We start from the raw sequence: 20393 nt of genomic DNA on the forward strand, positions 1-20393 counted from the left end.
TCCTCAGCGGCGATCGAGCCGAATATCGACCTTACCCTTCACGAGAGCCGTGTTACCAAACTGCCGGATCCTTCTCCGGCTGCGGACTCCGAACTGCCTGCGCCCGTTCCTATCAAATCCGATTGGGCGCCGATCATGGAGTTTACCTCCGCGGATATTTTTCAGCACTCGCCCTTCGGCGACATACTGAACTCATTAAGGTCTCTCTCCTTGTCAGGAGAGTCCTGGCCGAACTACGTCCGGCAGGATTGGGATGCGGATGACGAAGAAATTCGACGCCCACCCACCACCCACTTAGTAGCCACTGTCGATGACTTAACCGACATGCTCGACTTCGACTCCGAAGACATCGACGGTATGGACGATGATGCGGGAGGCGAAGAGGAACCACTGCCCACAGGGCACTGGACAGCCACCTCATCATACGATATATACATGGTGGACACACCCAAAGAAGGCAATGGCAACGAGACAACGGAGGATGATCCCTCCAAGAAGCAACCCAAGCGCCGGCGTCAGCGGCGCCACTCTAAGTCCCGCCAAGGCAAAAGTGGTGATACCGGCACAGGAGATAATAGCACTCCAGACAGTGCCGAAGACGACAACAATCCCCTCCAGCAAGATTTAGGGCAGGAGGATGGAGAGGCCAGCCCTCCTGAGAGAGCGGCAGATGGAGAGGCAGAGGATGATAATTACATGCCTCCCTCCGAAGACGAGGCAAGCCTCGACGACGACGAATTAGTCGTGCCAGAGGATCCCGTCGAACAAGAGCGCTTCAAGTGCAGGCTTATAGCCACGACAAATAGTCTTAAGAAAAAGTAGCACCAGCTTCAAGCTGATTAAGATTTGCTAGCCGACAGATGGACTGAAGTCCTGGCGGCCGAGGAACACAAACTCGAATGCCCCTCCAAGAGTTACCCAAGTTGCAGGTTGCTACCCCAACCGGAGGAGGAAGCATCGAAACCTACATCCCCGGTGTATGACGCGGCTGATCGGCCACCTCGTGGCCACGACAGAGAAACATTCCAGCCAAAAGCTCAGCCCGCACCCCAACGCCATTCAAATAAAAAGGCATGGGGAAATATGCCAGACATGCGAGACATATTGGAGGACAAAGCAAAACATGCAAGATCGATCTACGGATCACGAGGGCGCGCCACTATGCGAGACGATAATCATCACGCCGGATACAGTAAAAGTAAGTCCGGCCGGGCCAAACACAGCGGGCAAAACTCATTTGAGCTGCGTCGTGACATAGCCCAGTACAGAGGCGCCGCACACCCCCTATGCTTCATAGACGAAGTAATGGATCATCAAATCCCAGAGGGTTTCAAACCCGTAAACATTGAATCATACGACGGCACAACAGATCCTGCGGTATGGATCGAGGATTTCCTCCTGCACATCCACATGGCCCGCGGTGATGACCTACACGCCATCAAATACCTTCCACTCAAACTCAAAGGACCAGCTCGGCATTGGCTCAATAGCTTGCCAGTAGAGTCCATTGGCTGTTGGGAAGATCTGGAAGCCGCATTCCTCGACAACTTTCAGGGCACTTACGTGCGACCACCAGATGCCGATGACTTGAGCCACATAATTCAGCAGCCAGAGGAATCGGCCAGGCAATTCTGGACACGGTTCCTAACAAAGAAAAATCAAATCGTCGACTCTCCGGATGCAGAGGCCCTAGTAGCTTTCAACCACAACATTCGCGACGAGTCTCTAGCCCGGCACCTTGGTCAGGAAAAGCCGAAATCTATGGCAGCCCTCACGACACTCATGACCCGCTTTTGTGCGGGAGAAGACAGCTGGCTGACTCGTAGTAATAACATATCAAAGAACCATGGTACTTCGGATACCAAGGACGGTAATGACAGGTCACGTTGCAACAAACATAAGCGCCGCATTAACAGCGACAATACCGAGGATACGACAGTCAATGCCGGATTCAAAGGCTCTAAACCCGGTCAGCGGAAAAAACCATTCAAAAGAAGCACTCCGGGCCCGTCCAGTTTGGACCGTATACTCGATCGCTCGTGTCGAATACACGGCACCCCCGACAAGCCAGCCAACCTGTAACGCCCCGGATATAACTTGCCCAATTTGTACTCCAACTCTTGCCGTTTCCGGCGTTAAGTCATATTTATTTCTTGGGTTCGGGTCTTTGTCTCCGTGTGTTATTTTCGTTTTCATGCATCTCATATCATGTCATCATGTGCATTGCATTTGCATACGTGTTCATCTCATGCATTCGAGCATTTTCCCCGTTGTCCGTTTTGCATTCCGGCGCTTCGTTCTCCTCCAGTGGTCATTTCTACCTTTCTTTTGTGTGTGGGGATTAAACATTTCCGGATTGGACCGAGACTTGCCAAGCGGCCTTGGTTTACTACCGGTAGACCGCCTGTCAAGTTTCGTATCATTTGGACTTCGTTTGATAATCCAACGGTTAACCGAGGGACCGGAAAGGCCTCGTGTGTGTTGCAGCCCAACACCCCTCCATTTTGGCCCAAAACCCACCAAACTCTGCTCCATCATCTATAGCGTTTGATCACGATCGCGTGGCCGAAAACCGCACCTCATTTGGACTCTCCTAGCTCCCCCTATGCCTATATATACACCCCCCGTTTTTCGGATCTCCTCCTCCCACGAAACCCTAAAAAAAACGCATCCCGCCACCGACGGACAGGTCCGCCCCGGCCGGACGCGTCCGCCGCCGCGCCCAGCCAGCCGCATCCCGCCACGTGGCCCGCGCCACTCGCCTCCGCCGCCGGCCCGCGGTAGCCCGCGCCTAGCCCCCGCGGCCCAGGGCGCCGCCGCCTCGCCCGATCCGCAGCGCCGCCGCCCCGCTTCTTCTCCTCCGGCGCCGGCCGCCCCGCCGACCGGAGTTCCACGCCAGAGCTCGCACCGGCCGCCCTTCGCCCGCCTCGCCGGAACACCGCCCCTCGCCGGCCGGCTCCACCGCGTCCCTCGCCGGCCGCCCCCGCCGCCGGATCCGGCCGGGAGTGGCCGGATCTACCTCTCCGACGAACTCCGGCGAACTTCTTCAACTCCGGCGAGCTTCCCCGACCATCCTCGGTACCCGTGCGATCTGGATCTGAGATCCGAAAATATCTCCTCGGTTGACTTTTCTCTCCCGAACCCTGATTTTTGTGCATACTTTGACCAGTGATAACTTTGCATCCGTAGCTCCGATTTGGGCATATAGCATATCAAAATGTTCGTCTCGACGAGTACATCATTTAATTCCATTGCATCATTTTCATTTGAGTTCATCTTGATGCCCGAAATACTGTTAGAAGGAGGCAAAGTGAGTTAATTGTCAGATCTGCTAGTTCATCTTAGACTTTGTTCATTTTTGCCATGATTATTGTGTGCATGCTATGCCTGTGAGTCCTTCATATGTTTTGTTAAGCATTTTGTCTTCTTTCCAGAGGTGCAACCCATGCATTTTTAGGATGTGTGTGGTGACTTGTGCAAGCTTGCAAAGTGAGGCACCCGGTAAATCTGTTTTCAGGGACTTAGTAGTTTTCACTAAGTCTGGGATTATTTAGTTCATGATGCCATATGTTTGTGTTGTTTCCTAGTGATCCGTGCCTCTTTTGAGGATGATCAGTAAGGGAGTTTTTTTAACCTTGTAGTGCTCTATCCATCCAGGTCTTTGCTTGCAATTATGGAGCAACCTAGCTTGAGTCAATCGAGCTCTACTTTTGCTTCGTTGTGAATTTGGGCAGATCGTCAACTCGTTTGCGATTTTGCCGATGTTATTATAGTTGATCCGTGCATGCTATGCCATTGTTCTTGCCATGTCTAGCTTTTAATTTGTGCCTTCTTAATGGATGTATGCTTGCCTTGCCATGACTTGCATCATAGTGAGTGCATCGAGCTTGTTTATATGCCTTCGTGAGTTATATTTCAGCATGTCTCAGTTTTCACTAAGTCTGAAAACTGATTGTGTTTTAGCTATGTTCGTGTGCCCGTTAGTATATTTTGTGAACCCTTTTGGCCCCAGGTCACTTTGGGTCTTTTGTTAAGCTTGTTGAGTAGCTCCATGCCATGTTCTTACTTGTCTTAATCAGGTCATGTACCATGTTGTTTTGCTGCTCCGAAGAGGGCTTCATGATCTGAAATTTCAGACAAGTGTTAATTTCACTAAGTCTGAAATCTGTTTTGCATTTGCGTTTTTGCCATGCTTGTTTGAACCTCATAATTGATGAATTGGCCGTAGCTCAGTGCTAGTCTTTTGTTAAGAATCTTGTGTGCATCCCTGCCATGTATTTTGTTGTCATTCTTGGTGGCTGTAGCATGTTCATTTCATTGCATTTAGATGCCTACTTGCTGTAAATCGCAGACCGGTGTTATAACTTAAAACGCTTGCCATTTCCAAACCGTAACTCCGATTCCGATGATCTTTATATCGTTTTCAAGCGATTTCATCTCATATTTTCAGTGGAACCCTTGGCATTCCATGGTGAGGCCAGGTTCATACATTTCCTGTCATATCTTGCATTTTTGCATCCCGCATCGCATCCCGCATAGCATATCATCATTTCATCATATTGCTTGGTCTTGCACGTGGTTGATTGTATCCTTGTTGCTTGTTTGTCTTGTTTGGGTAGAGCCGAGAGACGAATTCGCTAACGAGGAGCCCGTTGAGTTTGCTTTTGAGGATCCAGTCAACTCTGACAGCTTTGCAGGCAAGATGATCATACCCTCGAAATCACTACTATCTTTGCTATCCTAGTTTGCTCGCTCTTTTGCTATGCCAATGCTATGATGCCTACCTTTTTCTTTTCAGCCTCCCAAATTGCCATGTCAACCTCTAACCCACCATTATCCTAGCAAACCATTGATTGGTTATGTTACCGCTTTGCTCAGCCCCTCTTATAGCGTTGCTAGTTGCAGGTGAAGATTGGAGCCGTTCCTTGTTGGAACATTTATTTACTTGTTGGGATATCATTATATTGCCACGTTATCTTAATGCATCTATATACTTGGTGAAGGGTGGAAGGCTCGGCCTCTCGCCTAGTGTTTTGTTCCACTCTTGCCGCTCTAGTTTCCGTCATATCGGTGTTATGTTCCCGGATTTTGCGTTCCTTACGCGGTTGGGTTATAATGGGAACCCCTTGACATTTCGCCTTGATTAAAGCTTTTCCAGCAATGCCCAACATTGGTTTTACCATTCGCCACCTAGCCTTTTCTTTCCCTTGGGTTCTGCAGACTCAAGGGTCATCTTATTTTAACCCCCCCGGGCCAGTGCTCCTCTGAGTGTTGGTCCACCTATCAGCTACCGGTGGCCACCAGGGGCAACTCTGGGCTGGCCTACCCGTACCTAGGACAATCTGAGTGTGCCCTGAGAAAGAGATATGTGCAGCTCCTATCGGGATTTGTCAGCACATTCGGGCGGTGTTGCTGGTCTTGTTTTAACCTGTCGAATTGTGTTGTTGTACCGGGTTACCGAGTCTGATCGGTGTGTCTCGGGTGGAGGTCTATTCCTTCGTTGACTGTGAGAGCTTGTCATGGGCTAAGTTGGGACTCCCCTGCAGGGATTGAACTTTCGAAAGCCGTGCCCGCGGTTATGGGCAGATGGGAATTTGTTAATGTCCGGTTGTAGATAACTTGGACCTTAATTAATTAAAATGAATCAACTGAGTGTGTTACCGTGATGGCCTCTTCTCGGCGGAGTCCGGGAAGTGGACACGGTGTTGGAGTAATGTTTGCGCAGGTTGTTCCTCTAGATTCTCGCTCGTGCTTCGCTTTCTCTTTTCGCTCTCTTTTGCGAATAAGTTAGCCACCATATATGCTAGTCGCTTGCTGCAGCTCCACATATATTTGCCTACCCTTCCTACAAGCTTAAATAGTCTTGATCGCAAGGGTGCGAGATTGCTGAGTCCCTGTGGCTCACAGATACTATAACTCCAGATGCAGGTCCAGGTGATTCCACTCCAGGTGACGAGTACGAGCTCAAGTGGGAGTTCGACGAAGACTCTCAGCGATACTATGTTTCCTTTCCCGATGATCAGTAGTGGTGCCCAGTTGGGGGTGATTGGGACCGTGTCGCATGTTGGGTTCTCTTTTATTTTGGCGCCGTAGTCGGGCCATGAGTGTTTTGAATGATGTAATGTTATTTATGTTCTTGATTGACGTGGCGAGTGTAAGCCAACTATATTCTTCCCTTTTATTATTACATTACATGGGATGTTTGTGAAGATTGCCTAACTTGCGACATATGCCTTCAATGTGATTATGTCTCTAAGTCGTGCCTCGACACGTGGGAGCTATAGTCGCATCGAGGGTGTTACAAGTTGGTAATCAGAGCCATCCCCGACCTTAGGTGCCCCATTGCTTGATCGTTTTTAGTGGCCGAGTTGTGTCTAGAAAAATGTTTTGAGTCATTTAGGAATTATATATCGGAGAGATTAGGAATTCTTTTTACTTCCCAGTCTCCTCATCGCTCTGGTAAGACTTCCTGACGTAGAGTTTTGACTCTTCTCTTCTCAAATTTCACTAAATTTTTTTTAGGATCACGCGAGTATCTTGGAATCGTTCCGATGGCTTATGATGAGAACATTGTCTTAGTGCCTCCTGTCAGGGGTTTAGTGGAAGTGTCCCGGGGAGTTGAGCTCTGAGGTGTTGTCATCATAATTTTATCGTTGCAATTCTGGAATACTTGAGATATGTTCGCCGACATCGAAAATCTCTTTTATGCAGTTCGTTGGTGAGGTAACCTCGACGCCACCCAGTACTGGGGCGGGAGTTAGGGAGTATCGCCATAACTTGTATAACGGATGCTTTTCGAAGGTTGAGGTAGATGGTTTCCGAAGGTTTCTTGGTTATGTGTTGAAGGATGGATACAGCTGGATGTAGGATTTGCTAGTTTGGGTGAGATATTATGCTTCCCCTGTATCCCCAACACCTGATTGCATAACCGGAAAGGTTCGGGAGTTTCATAGGTGGGAATTCTAGTAGCTCTAGTTCTTCTTCCACGGATATTGGTTTGAGATTGGGATTTCTTACCGATTATTCGTTCTTGATCAGTACCTTGTTGATTTATTTCTCTACCTTAATTCTACGTGGCTTCTCAATTTATGGATATGTTACCATTTCAAGAGGAATGCATTCGTTCATTTTGTTTGGATGTGACGACTATATGTTGCAATTTTCATTTCGTTGGATTCAGCTTCAATATTTTTTCTGTCAATGTGCTAATGGTGGTCAACCTCTTCAGGATGGCTCCTCCAACGCGCACGACTCCGAATCCTGATCCGCCACCGCCTCCACCTCCTCCAGAGGCATGGCAAGCTGTGATGGCCGCAACCAATGCAAACACACAGCTGATCATGCAAATTCTTCAAGAGCGCAATCAAGGCAGTCAAGGGAATCAAGGCAGCAATCAGAGTCACTTTGCTACACTCAACCAGTTCCTTGCTAACGAGCCAAAGACTTTCAGCAATTGTGTTGAGGCAACCGATGCTGACGATTGGCTTGTGGATCTGTGTAAGCATTTCGAGTGCAGTAACGTCAGGCCTGAGGACTTTGTCAAGTTCGCTTCCTTCCAACTCAAAGATCAAGCTGCAGAATGGTTCCAGCAGTACAAGGATTCCAGAGGTGGACGTGTTATCACTTGGGATGATTTCCATCGAGATTTCCGAGCTCATCATATTCCGCATAGCGTGGTTGAAAGCAAGCGTGAGGAATTCCGCAATCTGAAGCAAGGCTCTTTGTCTGTCTATGACTACAACAAGTTGTTCCAGAAGCTTGCCCGCTTTGCAAAGCAGGACGTGCCTGATGAGAAGAGCATGCTATACCAGTTCAGGGGTGGTCTCAGAGAAGATATCCAACTCGCTCTTGTTCTCTTTGAGCCCTTGAGATACGATGAGTTCTACAACATGGCACTGAAGCAAGAGGCTGCTCAGTTGAGGTGTGATGCTTCCAGGAAGCGAGTCAGAGATGCTACTCCTTCTTCCTCTACTCAAGTGGCCAAGCAGCAGAAGTTTTGGCTTCCTCCTCCTCCGTTCCGTCAGCCGTATCAGCAGAAGAGCAAAGGTGGCAGTGGTTCTTCCCACCCACCCAACCCTGGCTTTCAGAACAAGACTTCGTCTCAAGCTCCAAGATCGAGTGCTCCGTATCACCGTCCGCTTTCAGAGGTCACGTGCAACAAGTGCCAACAAAAGGGTCACTATGCCAACAAGTGTCTCAACCAGAGGCGTCTTCCTCCTCCTCCTCCTCCTGTCAGATCGGCAAGTACAGCTGTGGTCAAGCATAACCCCAAGCATGCCAAGGTGAATTTGATGAATGCAGCTCAGGCAGAGGACTCGTCAGATGTGATCATGGGTAACCTTCCTGTTAATGATATTCCAGCTAAAGTTCTTTTTGACACTGGTGCATCGCATTGCTTCATCTCGAGACCGTTTACAAATAGGCATGAATTGGTTTCGCAAGTTTTGCCTAGTCCTTTAGCAGTTGTCTCTCCCGTAAGTGCATGCAGGCTAACTCCATCATTTCGGATGTTTCTATCACTTTGGGTGACTACAAGTTCTTGGCTTCTCCTACGGTTCTCGGTGACTCAGATATTGATCTTATTCTCGGAATGGATTGGCTTTCTAAGCACAAGGCTCAGCTTGATTGTGCAGCAAGGCAGATTCAATTGACTCATTCGTCTGAGGATGTAATTGTCTTTGCCGCTCGTGATGATACCATTCGTCTGTTTTCTCTCAATGAGAAGGGTGAATTGGATGCCATCTCGCAAATTCCAGTCATTTGCGAATATCAAGACGTCTTTCCAGAAGAGCTCCCAGGAATGCCTCCGCACCGGCCAGTTGAATTCGTTATTGAACTTGAGCCTGGCACGGAACCTGTGTGCAAGCGTCCTTACAAGCTCGGACCTGAAGAGTTGAAGGAGCTGAAGAAGCAACTCGATGAGCAAGAAAGAATGGGTCTCATCCGGCCTAGTTCTTCTCCGTGGGGTTGTGGTGTTCTTTTTGTGAAGAAGAAGGATGGAACGGACCGACTTTGTGTTGATTACCGTCCAGTGAACAAGAAGACCATCAAGAACAAATACCCACTTCCCAACATCAACGAGCTGTTCGAACAACTCAAAGGTGCCCAAGTATTCTCCAAGCTTGATCTCCATATGGGTTATCACCAGATTCGCATTCGTGAAGAAGATATTCCCAAGACAGCATTCAGAACAAGTTTTGGTTCATATGAATACACTGTCATGTCTTTTGGCCTCGCCAACGCTCCTCCGACGTTCTCTCGCATGATGAACTTCATCTTCAACGCCTACACCAATGACTTCGTTTTGGTCTATCTCGACGACATTCTGGTTTTCTCGAAGAACAAGGAAGATCATGCCAAGCATTTGCGTTTGGTTCTTGATAAGCTCAGAGAACATCAGTTCTACGCCAAGTTCTCCAAGTGTGAATTTTGGCTCGATGAGGTTCTTTATCTTGGCCATATCATCTCTGCCAAGGGCATTTCCGTGAATCCTGAGAAGGTGTCCGCAATAGTGAATTGGGAACCTCCTCAGAACGTGAAGCAACTCCGCAGTTTTCTCGGTCTCGCAAGCTATTGCCGAAGATTCGTTGAAAACTTTTCTAAGATCGCGAAGCCTCTCTCAAATCTTCTCCAGAAGCACGTCAAGTATGTTTGGTCTCCGGAGTGTGATATTGCTTTCAACACTTTGAAAGAGAAGTTGATCACTGCTCCAGTTCTGACTCCGCCTGATGAATCCAAGCCGTATGAGGTCTTTTGTGATGCCTCTCTCCAAGGTCTTGGCGCAGTATTGATGCAAGAGAAGAAAGTTGTTGCTTATACATCTCGCCAGTTGAAGCCTAATGAGAAGAACTACCCCACTCATGATCTCGAGTGGCGGCAGTTGTGCATGCTCTTTTGACTTGGATACATCTTCTATTGGGAAGAAAAGTGGACATTTTCACTGATCACAAGAGTCTCAAGTACATCTTCACTCAGCCTAATCTCAACCTCAGGCAAACTCGATGGGTCGAAATGATTCAAGAGTATAATCCGAGTATCGAGTATACTCCAGGCAAGGCCAATGTGATTGCTGAAGCTTTGAGCAGGAAAGCGTATTGCAATAGTCTGATTCTTAAGCCTTATCAACCCGAGCTTTGTGAAGCTTTCCGCAAACTTAATCTACAAGTTGTTCCTCAAGGTTTCCTCGCCAACCTTCAAGTCTCTCCTACCTTAGAAGACCAGATTCGCCAAGCCCAGCTTCTTGATGCTATGGTGAAAAAGGTGAAGATTGGGATTGCCAAGAGTCAGTCCAAGTACAAGTGCTACCGCCTTGATGACAAGGACACTCTTTTCTTCGAGGATCGTATTGTTGTGCCCAAAGGTGACCTCCGTAAGGTGATCATGAACGAGGCTCAAAATTCTCTCCTCTCCATCCACCTTGGGAGCACGAAGATGTATCAGGACCTCAAGCAAGCTTATTGGTGGACTCGAATGAAGCGCGAGATCGCTCAATTCGTGAATGAATGTGATGTCTGCAGAAGAGTGAAGGCAGAACACCAAAGGCCAGCAGGTCTCCTCCAACCTCTTGCCATTCCAGAATGGAAGTTTGACCACATTGAAATGGACTTCGTGACTGGGTTTCCAAAGTCCAAGCGTGGCAATGATGCTATATTCGTTGTCATCGACAAACTCACAAAGTGGCTCACTTTCTGCCTATCAAAGAGTCGATCACTGCAGCTCAATTGGCGGAATTCTATACCTCTCGCATTGTCTCTCTGCACGGTATTCCTCAAGTGATATCTTCAGACCGTGGCAGCATCTTTACCTCCAAGTTTTGGGATTCTTTTCAGAAGGCCATGGGCACGAACATCCGCTTCAGCACTGCTTTCCATCCTCAAACAAGCGGTCAAGTCGAGCGTGTCAACCAGATTCTTGAAGATATGCTCAGGGCTTCTGTGATCTCCTTCGGCATGAAGTGGGAGGATTGTCTTCCTTATGCTGAATTCTCATATAACAGTAGTTTTCAAGCAAGTTCGGGCAAGGCCCCATTTGAAATTCTGTATGGCAGGAAGTGCCGTACCCTCTCAACTGGTCTGAAACCGGTGAACGTCAGCTTTTGGGTAATGACTTAATCACAGAAGCAGAAGAAATGTGCAAAGTCATTCGTGATAACCTCAAAGCAGCCCAATCCCGCCAGAAGAGCTACTATGATAGTAAGCACTGTGATTTGGCTTTTGAGATTGGAGATCATGTTTACCTCCGTGTCTCTCCTATGAAAGGTACTCGTCGCTTCGGTATCAAAGGGAAGTTTGCCCCTAGATACGTGGGACCTTTCAAGATTGTCAGCAAGAGAGGCGACCTCGCCTATCAACTCGAGCTTCCTTCAAACTTTGCAAATGTTCATGACGTGTTCCATGTCTCTCAGCTTCGAAAGTGCTTCAAGACTCCTGACCGCACCGTCAACTTCGAGGACATTGAGCTCCAAGAAGATCTCTCTTATCGTGAGCACCTAGTTGCTATTCTTGAAGAGACTGAACACAAGACTCGCAACAAGTCAATCAAATTTCTCAAAGTCAAGTGGTCACACCATTCCGACCGTGAAGCTACCTGGGAACGCGAGGATCACCTCCGTTCTGAGTACCCGGCGTTCTTTCAGTCCTAGATCTCGGGACGAGATCTTTTCGTAGTGGTGGAGTGTTGTAACGCCCCGGATATAACTTGCCCAATTTGTACTCCAACTCTTGCCGTTTCCGGCGTTAAGTCATATTTATTTCTCAGGTTCGGGTCTTTGTCTCCGTGTGTTGTTTTCGTTTTCATGCATCTCATATCATGTCATCATGTGCATTGCATTTGCATACGTGTTCATCTCATGCATTCGAGCATTTTCCCCGTTGTCCGTTTTGCATTCCGGCGCTTCGTTCTCCTCCGGTGGTCATTTATACCTTTATTTTGTCTGTGGGGATTAAACATTTCCGGATTGGACCGAGACTTGCCAAGCAGCCTTGGTTTACTACCGGTAGACCGCCTGTCAAGTTTCGTATCATTTGGACTTCGTTTGATACTCCAACGGTTAACCGAGGGACCGAAAAGGCCTCGTGTGTGTTGCAGCCCAACACCCCTCCATTTTGGCCCAAAACCCACCAAACTCTACTCCATCATCTAGAGCATTCGATCACGATCGCGTGGCCGAAAACCGCACCTCATTTGGACTCTCCTAGCTCCCCCTATGCCTATATATACACTCCCCGTTTTTCGGATCTCTTCCTCCCACGAAACCCTAAAAAAAACGCATCCCGCCACCGACGGACAGGTCTGCCCCGGCCGGACGCGTCCGCCGCCGCGCCCAGCCAGCCGCATCCCGCCACGTGGCCCGCGCTACTCGCCTCCGCCGCTGGCCCGCGGAAGCCCGCGCCTGGCCCCCACGGCCCAGGGCGCCGCCGCCTCGCCCGATCCGCAGCGCTGCCGCCCCGCTTCTTCTCCTCCGGCGCCGGCCGCCCCGCCGACCGGAGTTCCACGCTGGAGCCCGCACCGGCCGCCCTTCGTCCGCCTCGTCGGAACGCCGCCCCGAGCCGGCTGGCTCCGCCGCGTCCCTCGCCGGCCGCTGCCGCCGCCCCCGCCGCCGGATCCGGCCGGGAGTGGCCGGATCTACCTCTCCGACGAACTCCGGCGAACTTCTTCAACTCCGGCGAGCTTCCCCGACCATCCTCGGTACCCGTGCGATCTGGATCTGAGATCCGAAAATATCTCCTCGGTTGACTTTTCTCTCCCGAACCCTGATTTTTGTGCATACTTTGACCAGTGATAACTTTGCATCCGTAGCTCCGATTTGGGCATATAGCATATCAAAATGTTCGTCTCGACGAGTACATCATTTAATTCCATTGCATCATTTTCATTTGAGTTCATCTTGATGCCCGAAATACTGTTAGAAGGAGGCAAAGTGAGTTAATTGTCAGATCTGCTAGTTCATCTTAGACTTTTGTCATTTTTGCCATGATTATTGTGTGCATGCTATGCCTGTGAGTCCTTCATATGTTTTGTTAAGGATTTTTTCTTCTTTCCAGAGGTGCAACCCATGCATTTTTAGGATGTGTGTGGTGACTTGTGCAAGCTTGCAAAGTGAGGCACCCGGTAAATCTGTTTTCAGGGACTTAGTAGTTTTCACTAAGTCTGGGATTATTTAGTTCATGATGCCATATGTTTGTGTTGTTTTCTAGTGATCCGTGCCTCTTTTGAGGATGATCAGTAAGGGAGTTTTGTTAACCTTGTAGTGCTCTATCCATCCAGGTCTTTGCTTGCAATTATGGAGCACCCTAGCTTGAGTCAATCGAGCTCTACTTTTGCTTCGTTGTGAATTTGGGCAGATCGTCAACTCGTTTGCGATTTTGCCGATGTTATTGTAGTTGATCCGTGCATGCTATGCTATTGTTCTTGCCATGTCTAGCTTGTATTTTGTGCCTTCTTAATGGATGTATGCTTGCCTTGCCATGAATTACACCGTAGTGAGTGCATCGAGCTCGTTTACATGCCTTCGTGAGTTATATTTCAGCATGTCTCAGTTTTCACTGAGTCTGAAAACTGATTGTGTTTTAGCTATGTTCGTGTGCCCGTTAGTATATTCTGTGAACCCTTTTGGCCCCAGGTCACTTTGGGTCTTTTGTTAAGCTTGTTGAGTAGCTCCATGACATGTTCTTACTTGTCTTAATCAGGTCATGTATCATGTTGTTTTGCTGCTCCGAAGAGGGCTTCATGATCTGAAATTTCAGACAAGTGTTAATTTCACGAAGTCTGAAATCTGTTTTGTATTTGCGTTTTTGCCAAGCTTGTTTGAACCTCATAATGGATGAATTGGCCGTAGCTCAGTGCTAGTCTTTTGTTAAGCATCTTGTGTGCATCCCTGCCATGTATTTTGTTGTCATGCTTGGTGGCTGTAGCATATTCATTTCATTTCATTTAGATGCCTACTTGCTGTAAATCACAGACCGGTGTCATATCTTAAAACGCTTGCCATTTCCAAACTGTACCTCCGATTCCGATGATCTTTATATCGTTTTCAAGCAATTTAATCTCATCTTTCCAGTGGAACCCTTGGAATTCCATGTTGAGGCCAGGTTCATGCATTTCCTGTCATATCTTGCATTTTTGCATCCCGCATCGCATCCCGCATAGCATATCATCATTTCATCATATTGCTTGGTCTTGCACGTGGTTGATTGTATCCTTGTTGCTTGTTTGTCTTGTTTGGGTAGAGCCGGGAGACGAGTTCGCTAACGAGGAGCCCGTTGAGTTTGCTTTTGAGGATCCAGTCAACTCTGACAGCTTTGCAGGCAAGATGATCATACCCTCGAAATCACTACTATCTTTGCTATGCTAGTTTGCTCGCTCTTTTGCTATGCCAATGCTACGATGCCTACCTTTTGCTTGTCAGTCTCCCAAATTGCCATGTCAACCTCTAACCCACCATTGTCCTAGCAAACCATTGATTGGCTATGTTACCACTTTGCTCAGCCCCTCTTATAGCGTTGCTAGTTGCAGGTGAAGATTGGAGCCGTTCCTTGTTGGAACATTTATTTACTTGTTGGGATATCATTATATTACCACGTTATCTTAATGCATCTATATACTTGGTGAAGGGTGGAAGGCTCGGCCTCTTGCCTAGTGTTTTGTTCCACTCTTGCCGCTCTAGTTTCTGTCATATCGGTGTTATGTTCCCGGATTTTGCGTTCCTTACGCGGTTGGGTTATAATGGGAACCCCTTGACATTTCGCCTTGATTAAAGCTTTTCCAGCAATGCCCAACATTGGTTTTACCATTCGCCACCTAGCCTTTTCTTTCCCTTGGGTTCTGCAGACTCAAGGGTCATCTTATTTTAACCCCCCCGGGCCAGTGCTCCTCTGAGTGTTGGTCCACCTGTCAGCTACCGGTGGCCACCAGGGGCAACTCTGGGCTGGCCTACCCGTACCTAGGACAATCTGAGTGTGCCCTGAGAAAGAGATATGTGCAGCTCCTATCGGGATTTGTCGGCACATTCGGGCGGTGTTGCTGGTCTTGTTTTAACCTGTTGAATTGTGTTGTTGTACCGGGTTAACGAGTCTGATCGGTGTGTCTCGGGTGGAGGTCTATTCCTTCGTTGACCGTGAGAGCTTGTCATGGGCTAAGTTGGGACTCCCCTGCAGGGATTGAACTTTCGAAAGCCGTGCCCGCGGTTATGGGCAGATGGGAATTTGTTAATGTCCGGTTGTAGATAACTTGGACCTTAATTAATTAAAATGAATCAACTGAGTGTGTTACCGTGATGGCCTCTTCTCGGCGGAGTCCGGGAAGTGGACACGGTGTTGGAGTAATGTTTGCGCAGGTTGTTCCTCTAGATTCTCGCTCGTGCTTCGCTTTCTCTTCTCGCTCTCTTTTGCGAATAAGTTAGCCACCATATATGCTAGTCGCTTGCTGCAGCTCCACATATATTTGCCTACCCTTCCTACAAGCTTAAATAGTCTTGATCGCGAGGGTGCGAGATTGCTGAGTCTCTGTGTCTCACAGATACTATAACTCCAGATGCAGGTCCAGGTGATTCCTCTCCAGGTGACGAGTATGAGCTCAAGTGGGAGTTCGACGAAGACTCTCAGCGATACTATGTTTCCTTTCCCGATGATCAGTAGTGGTGCCCAGTTGGGGGTGATTGGGACCGTGTCGCATGTTGGGTTCTCTTTTATTTTGGCGCCGTAGTCGGGCCATGAGTGTTTTGAATGATGTAATGTTATTTATGTTCTTGATTGACGTGGCGAGTGTAAGCCAACTATATTCTTCCCTTTTATTATTACATTACATGGGATGTTTGTGAAGATTGCCTAACTTGCGACATATGCCTTCAATGCGATTATGTCTCTAAGTCGTGCCTCGACACGTGGGAGCTATAGTCGCATCGAGGGTGTTACACAACCACACCAACAGGGATTGTTGGGTGTACAAGCAGGCCGGCAAGTTAAATGCCGAAAACAAAGATAAGGGGTCACATATCGATGACGAGGAGGAGCCCCGGCAGCCGAACACCGGAGGACAAAAGAGGTTCCGCCCACAAGTGCGGACGGTGAACATGATATACGCAACCCACATCCCCAAGAGGGAGCGGAAGCGTGTGCTCAGGGACGTATATGCGTTGGAGCCAGTCACCCCAAAGTTCAACCCATGGTCCTCCTGTCCGATCACCTTCGATCACAGGGACCACCCCACTACTATCCGTCATGGCAGATTCGCCGCACTGGTCCTAGACCCAATCATTGACGGATTTCACCTCACTCGAGTCCTAATGGACGGCAGCAGCAGCCTGAACCTGCTTTATCAGGACAAAGTGCGCAAAATGGGTATCGACCCCTCAAGGATCAAACCCACAAAAACGACCTTCAAAGGCGTCATACCAGGTGTAGAGGCCCATTGCACAGGCTCAGTCACACTGGAAGTGGTCTTCGGATCCCCGGATAACTTCCGAAGCGAAGAGTTAATCTTCGACATAGTCCCGTTCCGCAGTGGCTACCATGCACTCGGGCGAACCACATTCGCAAAATTCAATGCGGTACCGCATGATGTATATCTCAAGCTCAAAATGCCAGGACCTCGGGGGGTCATCACAGTCAATGGAATCACAGAGCGCTCTCTCCGCACGGAGGAGCACACTGCGGCCCTCACAGCAGAAGCACAAAGCAGCCTCATAAAGCAATCCACTAGTTCGGCGATTAAGGACCCGGACACCATCAAGCGCGCCCGGAGTAATCGGCAACAGGACCGCCTGGCACGTTCCGAGCTCGCATAGCAATGCGGCCCCCACCCGGTCCCAGCCAAACGGCGAAATCCGTGCCACACGTGCATAATTACGCATTAAAAATACCATGGGCACAGGCGGGGAGGGGGCACGACTGCGGCACGCCCCAAGTCACGGCTTAAACCGCAATAGGGGCTTCCCGCTTTGTTATTTTTCTATTTCAGGACTTTAATCTCTAGAAACCCTGTCCGGCAGCATGATTGCCGAACACATGATGCAGCAACCAAGGAGGCAGAAAGCTATGTCACACCACGGAACTCCCAGGTGGATTACGATAACGAGTGAAATATTTGCTTTAATACTATTCCTTAGCTTGCCCTTGGAAGAGACATGTCAAACAGTCCTACTTTTTGCTTATCGCACTACTTGTATCATCTGCTTTCACGCACCTTTTTGAATAAACAATGCATAGCATTAAGACTATTATTGCATTCTTCCTTTATATATATATGTTCATTCATGACATCTAGCACCCATACACTCTGGTACGACCAATACGCTAGGGGCTTAAGCATACCCCATAATATGGCGTGAGAAGCCCGAACACTTTTGACAGTGCGGCACCCCGAACTTATAGCATTATATGCATCAGCTCCGAATCATGTCTTGGGTCAATAGTTGGGTTTGCCCGGCTCCCATGTTTTGGTACCTTACATTCCGCTATATCGGCTAAGGTAGCACTGGGAGAACTACTGCGATTGTGCCCTAGTTCTGCTGGGCTAAGCACCTCAGTAGAGAAAGCTAAAACTGACTGTCATGATAAGGCGAGAGACTGGTCGCTGTTCGAGAGGTTTCAAGTCCCTAAAGACTTATGCCGCTTAGAGCGAGGAGTCGGCCCTGTCCGGCTTAAGGCGTGTATCACGCCCCGAATTTGTCCTTCCGAATACTAGGGGCTTCGCCGAAATTTAAAATTATAGAATTATGGCTAAGTGAGAGTGATAACGCATTATGGTCCGATTGCCTTGTTCGTTATGCTGAGCACCTCCCTCGAAGGACCCAACAATGGGAACAAGAGTGCTCAGGTTTATCCCGAATACCCCAGCACTCGTGGCGTGGGGGCAGAAGCCGACGACTAGCCTTCTCTCAGATTTGATAAACAGCCGAACAGAAGGTAATATTTTAAATTCAGACAAGCGTTGCATAGCGCATATGAACAAGTTTTCATAATACAGGATCACACGAGCAAGTTTACTCAAATATTACATCTTTCGTACACTCGTCCGCTACGAGACGGGAACCCTTCAGGACACCCTCATAGTACATCTCGGGGTGGCGATGCTCCTTGCCCTGCGGTGGCCCTTCCTTCACCAGCTTCACGGCGTCCATCTTGGCCCATTGCACCTTTGCACGGGTGAAAGGCCGGCATGCACCTTTGATGCAGACGGACCGCTTGATGACTTCCAGCCGTGGGCAGGCATCCACAAGCCGCCTCACCAGGCCGAAGTAGCTATTGGGAAGGGCGTCGCCAGGCCACATCCGGACTATAAAGCCCTTCATGGCCTGTTCGGCCGCCTTGTGCAGCTCGACCAGTTGCTTCAGCTGGTCGCTCAGAGGCATCGGGTGTTCGGTCTCAGTATACTGAGACCAGAACAGCTTCTCCATTGAGCTTCCCTCCTCGGCCTGGTGAAATTGTGCGGCATCCGACACGCTGCGGGGCAAATCTGCGAATGCTCCGGGGGAGCTCCGGATTTAGGTAAGTAACAAGTAATTTACTTTCACATGCTTGCTTTGCATATAGAATGCCTTACCCGCCGCTATCTTATTCATCGCATCAATCTCCTGGAGGGCCTTTTGGGCTTCAGCCTTGGCATTCTTTGCGCTCTCAAGGGCCGCGGCAAGCTCGGACTCTCGCGTCTTCAAGTCAAGCTCCAACGCCTCGTGCTTCGTCACGAGAGCGTGGAGCTCTTGCTGCACCTCGCCCACCCGTGCCTCCTGCCTTTCCCGCTCGGTGCGCTCGTTGGCCGCTTTGTTTTCGGCCTCGGATAGCGCTTGCTTCAGGGTCGCCACCTCGGTCGTGGCCCCTGGCAAATTTATGATGATCCTGTCATTTCGCAATCGCATCCTTTTTTATATATCCATATACTAGGTATTACTTACCTTTGTTCTCCTCGAGCTGCCTCTTGGCAAGGACGAGCTCTTCCTTGGACCCTTTGAGGTCCTGCTTCAGTGCGGCGACCTCCGCAGTCAGTGCGGCAGAGGCCAGCAGTGAAGCCTGCATACGCATATAGACATATTTATATTAGACTCCTGCGATATTGTTTGATCCTCTGTTCGGCTTTTCTTTGTGAACACCGAACAGAGCATCAGGGGCTACTGTCTATGCGGTAATATTTTCCTATATTTCAAATACTTACCTCAAAGCCTGTTAGAAGGCTGGCACAGGCTTTAGTCAGTCCGCTCTTGGCGGACTGAACCTTCTGGATCACCGCACTCTTAATAGTGCGGTGCTCTTCGTCGATGGAAGCGCTGTGAAGAGCTCCCAGCAGACTGTCCGGTGCCTCTGGATGGACAGAGGTCACCGACACGGGCGTCTTGCCCCTTTTGGAAGGAGGCCGCCTACCTGAGTCTGGAACCACTGGTGGTTCCGGCACGGTGTTCGGCTGAGGGCTGATCTCGGAGCCCTCGGGAGCCTTACTCCCTCTACTCCCGGAATCCGAAAGGTCGCCTTGAGGCGCCTCCGGGACTGTCTCCCCTCGACCCGATGCCTCTTGAGACAATACCTCGGCATTGTCCGTAGGGCAAGGGGAGGTGGCGGTCGGAAGTGGATCGCTATCCCTATCCGACGAGCCCAGGGAGCCGTCCGACGAAGATACATCGTTGCGGGCTCGTGGCGGTCTGCATAATCATAATTCGGCGTTAGGAGAAGTAGTGCGACAAAGGTATGCTATGAGTTACTTTGGCATCCGAATACTTACAAATTCGCCAGGGGCTTGGCCCTGAGCAGCCACTCGTCTTCGCCTTCGGCAGCAGTGGTGGAGTAGTCCGGAAGGAGAGTCCTTCCCTTCTTGGACCCTTCGGCCCCCCCGGTTGGGGCGGCCTTCCTTTTCTTGTCTCCCCCGACTAGAGGGGGAGCGTCTTCATCTTCCTCCTCGTCTTCGGGGGAGGAGTGCGTCACGGAGTTATCGGACAAGGAGTCCTCTAACACCTGGCGTCGGGAACTCTTTCGGGTTCCCTTGGCCTTTTTGGTCTTCTCCGAAACCTTGTAAGGAGCCGGAGTCAGCATCTCCGTCAGGAGAGCATCCGCAGTATCTTCGGGCAGAGGGGCCGGACAGTTAATTTGCCCCGACGTCTCCACCCAGTCCTGTCAAAGGCATGGAGCTCAGACCCCGCACATGGTTAAGCTAGGGGAAATAAATATCCTACCAGATGTATAGAACTCACCGAATGCGCTAGGCGCTTCGCGCTTAGCCCGCGGTCCTCGGTGAGAGAGGGAGGGACCTCGGCGCCCTTGAACAGCACCCTCCAGATGTCCTTGTGCGTCGTGTCGAAGAGCTCGCTCAGAGTCTGGTGCTGGGCCGGGTCGAACTCCCACAAGTTGAAATCCCGTTGTTGACACGGGAGGATCCGGCGGATGAGCATGACCTGGACTATGTTGACAAGC

This window comes from Triticum urartu, chromosome 2A (genome assembly GCF_056163025.1).
Source record: "Triticum urartu cultivar PI428250 chromosome 2A, HENAU_Tu73, whole genome shotgun sequence".
Lineage (NCBI taxonomy): Eukaryota > Viridiplantae > Streptophyta > Magnoliopsida > Poales > Poaceae > Triticum > Triticum urartu.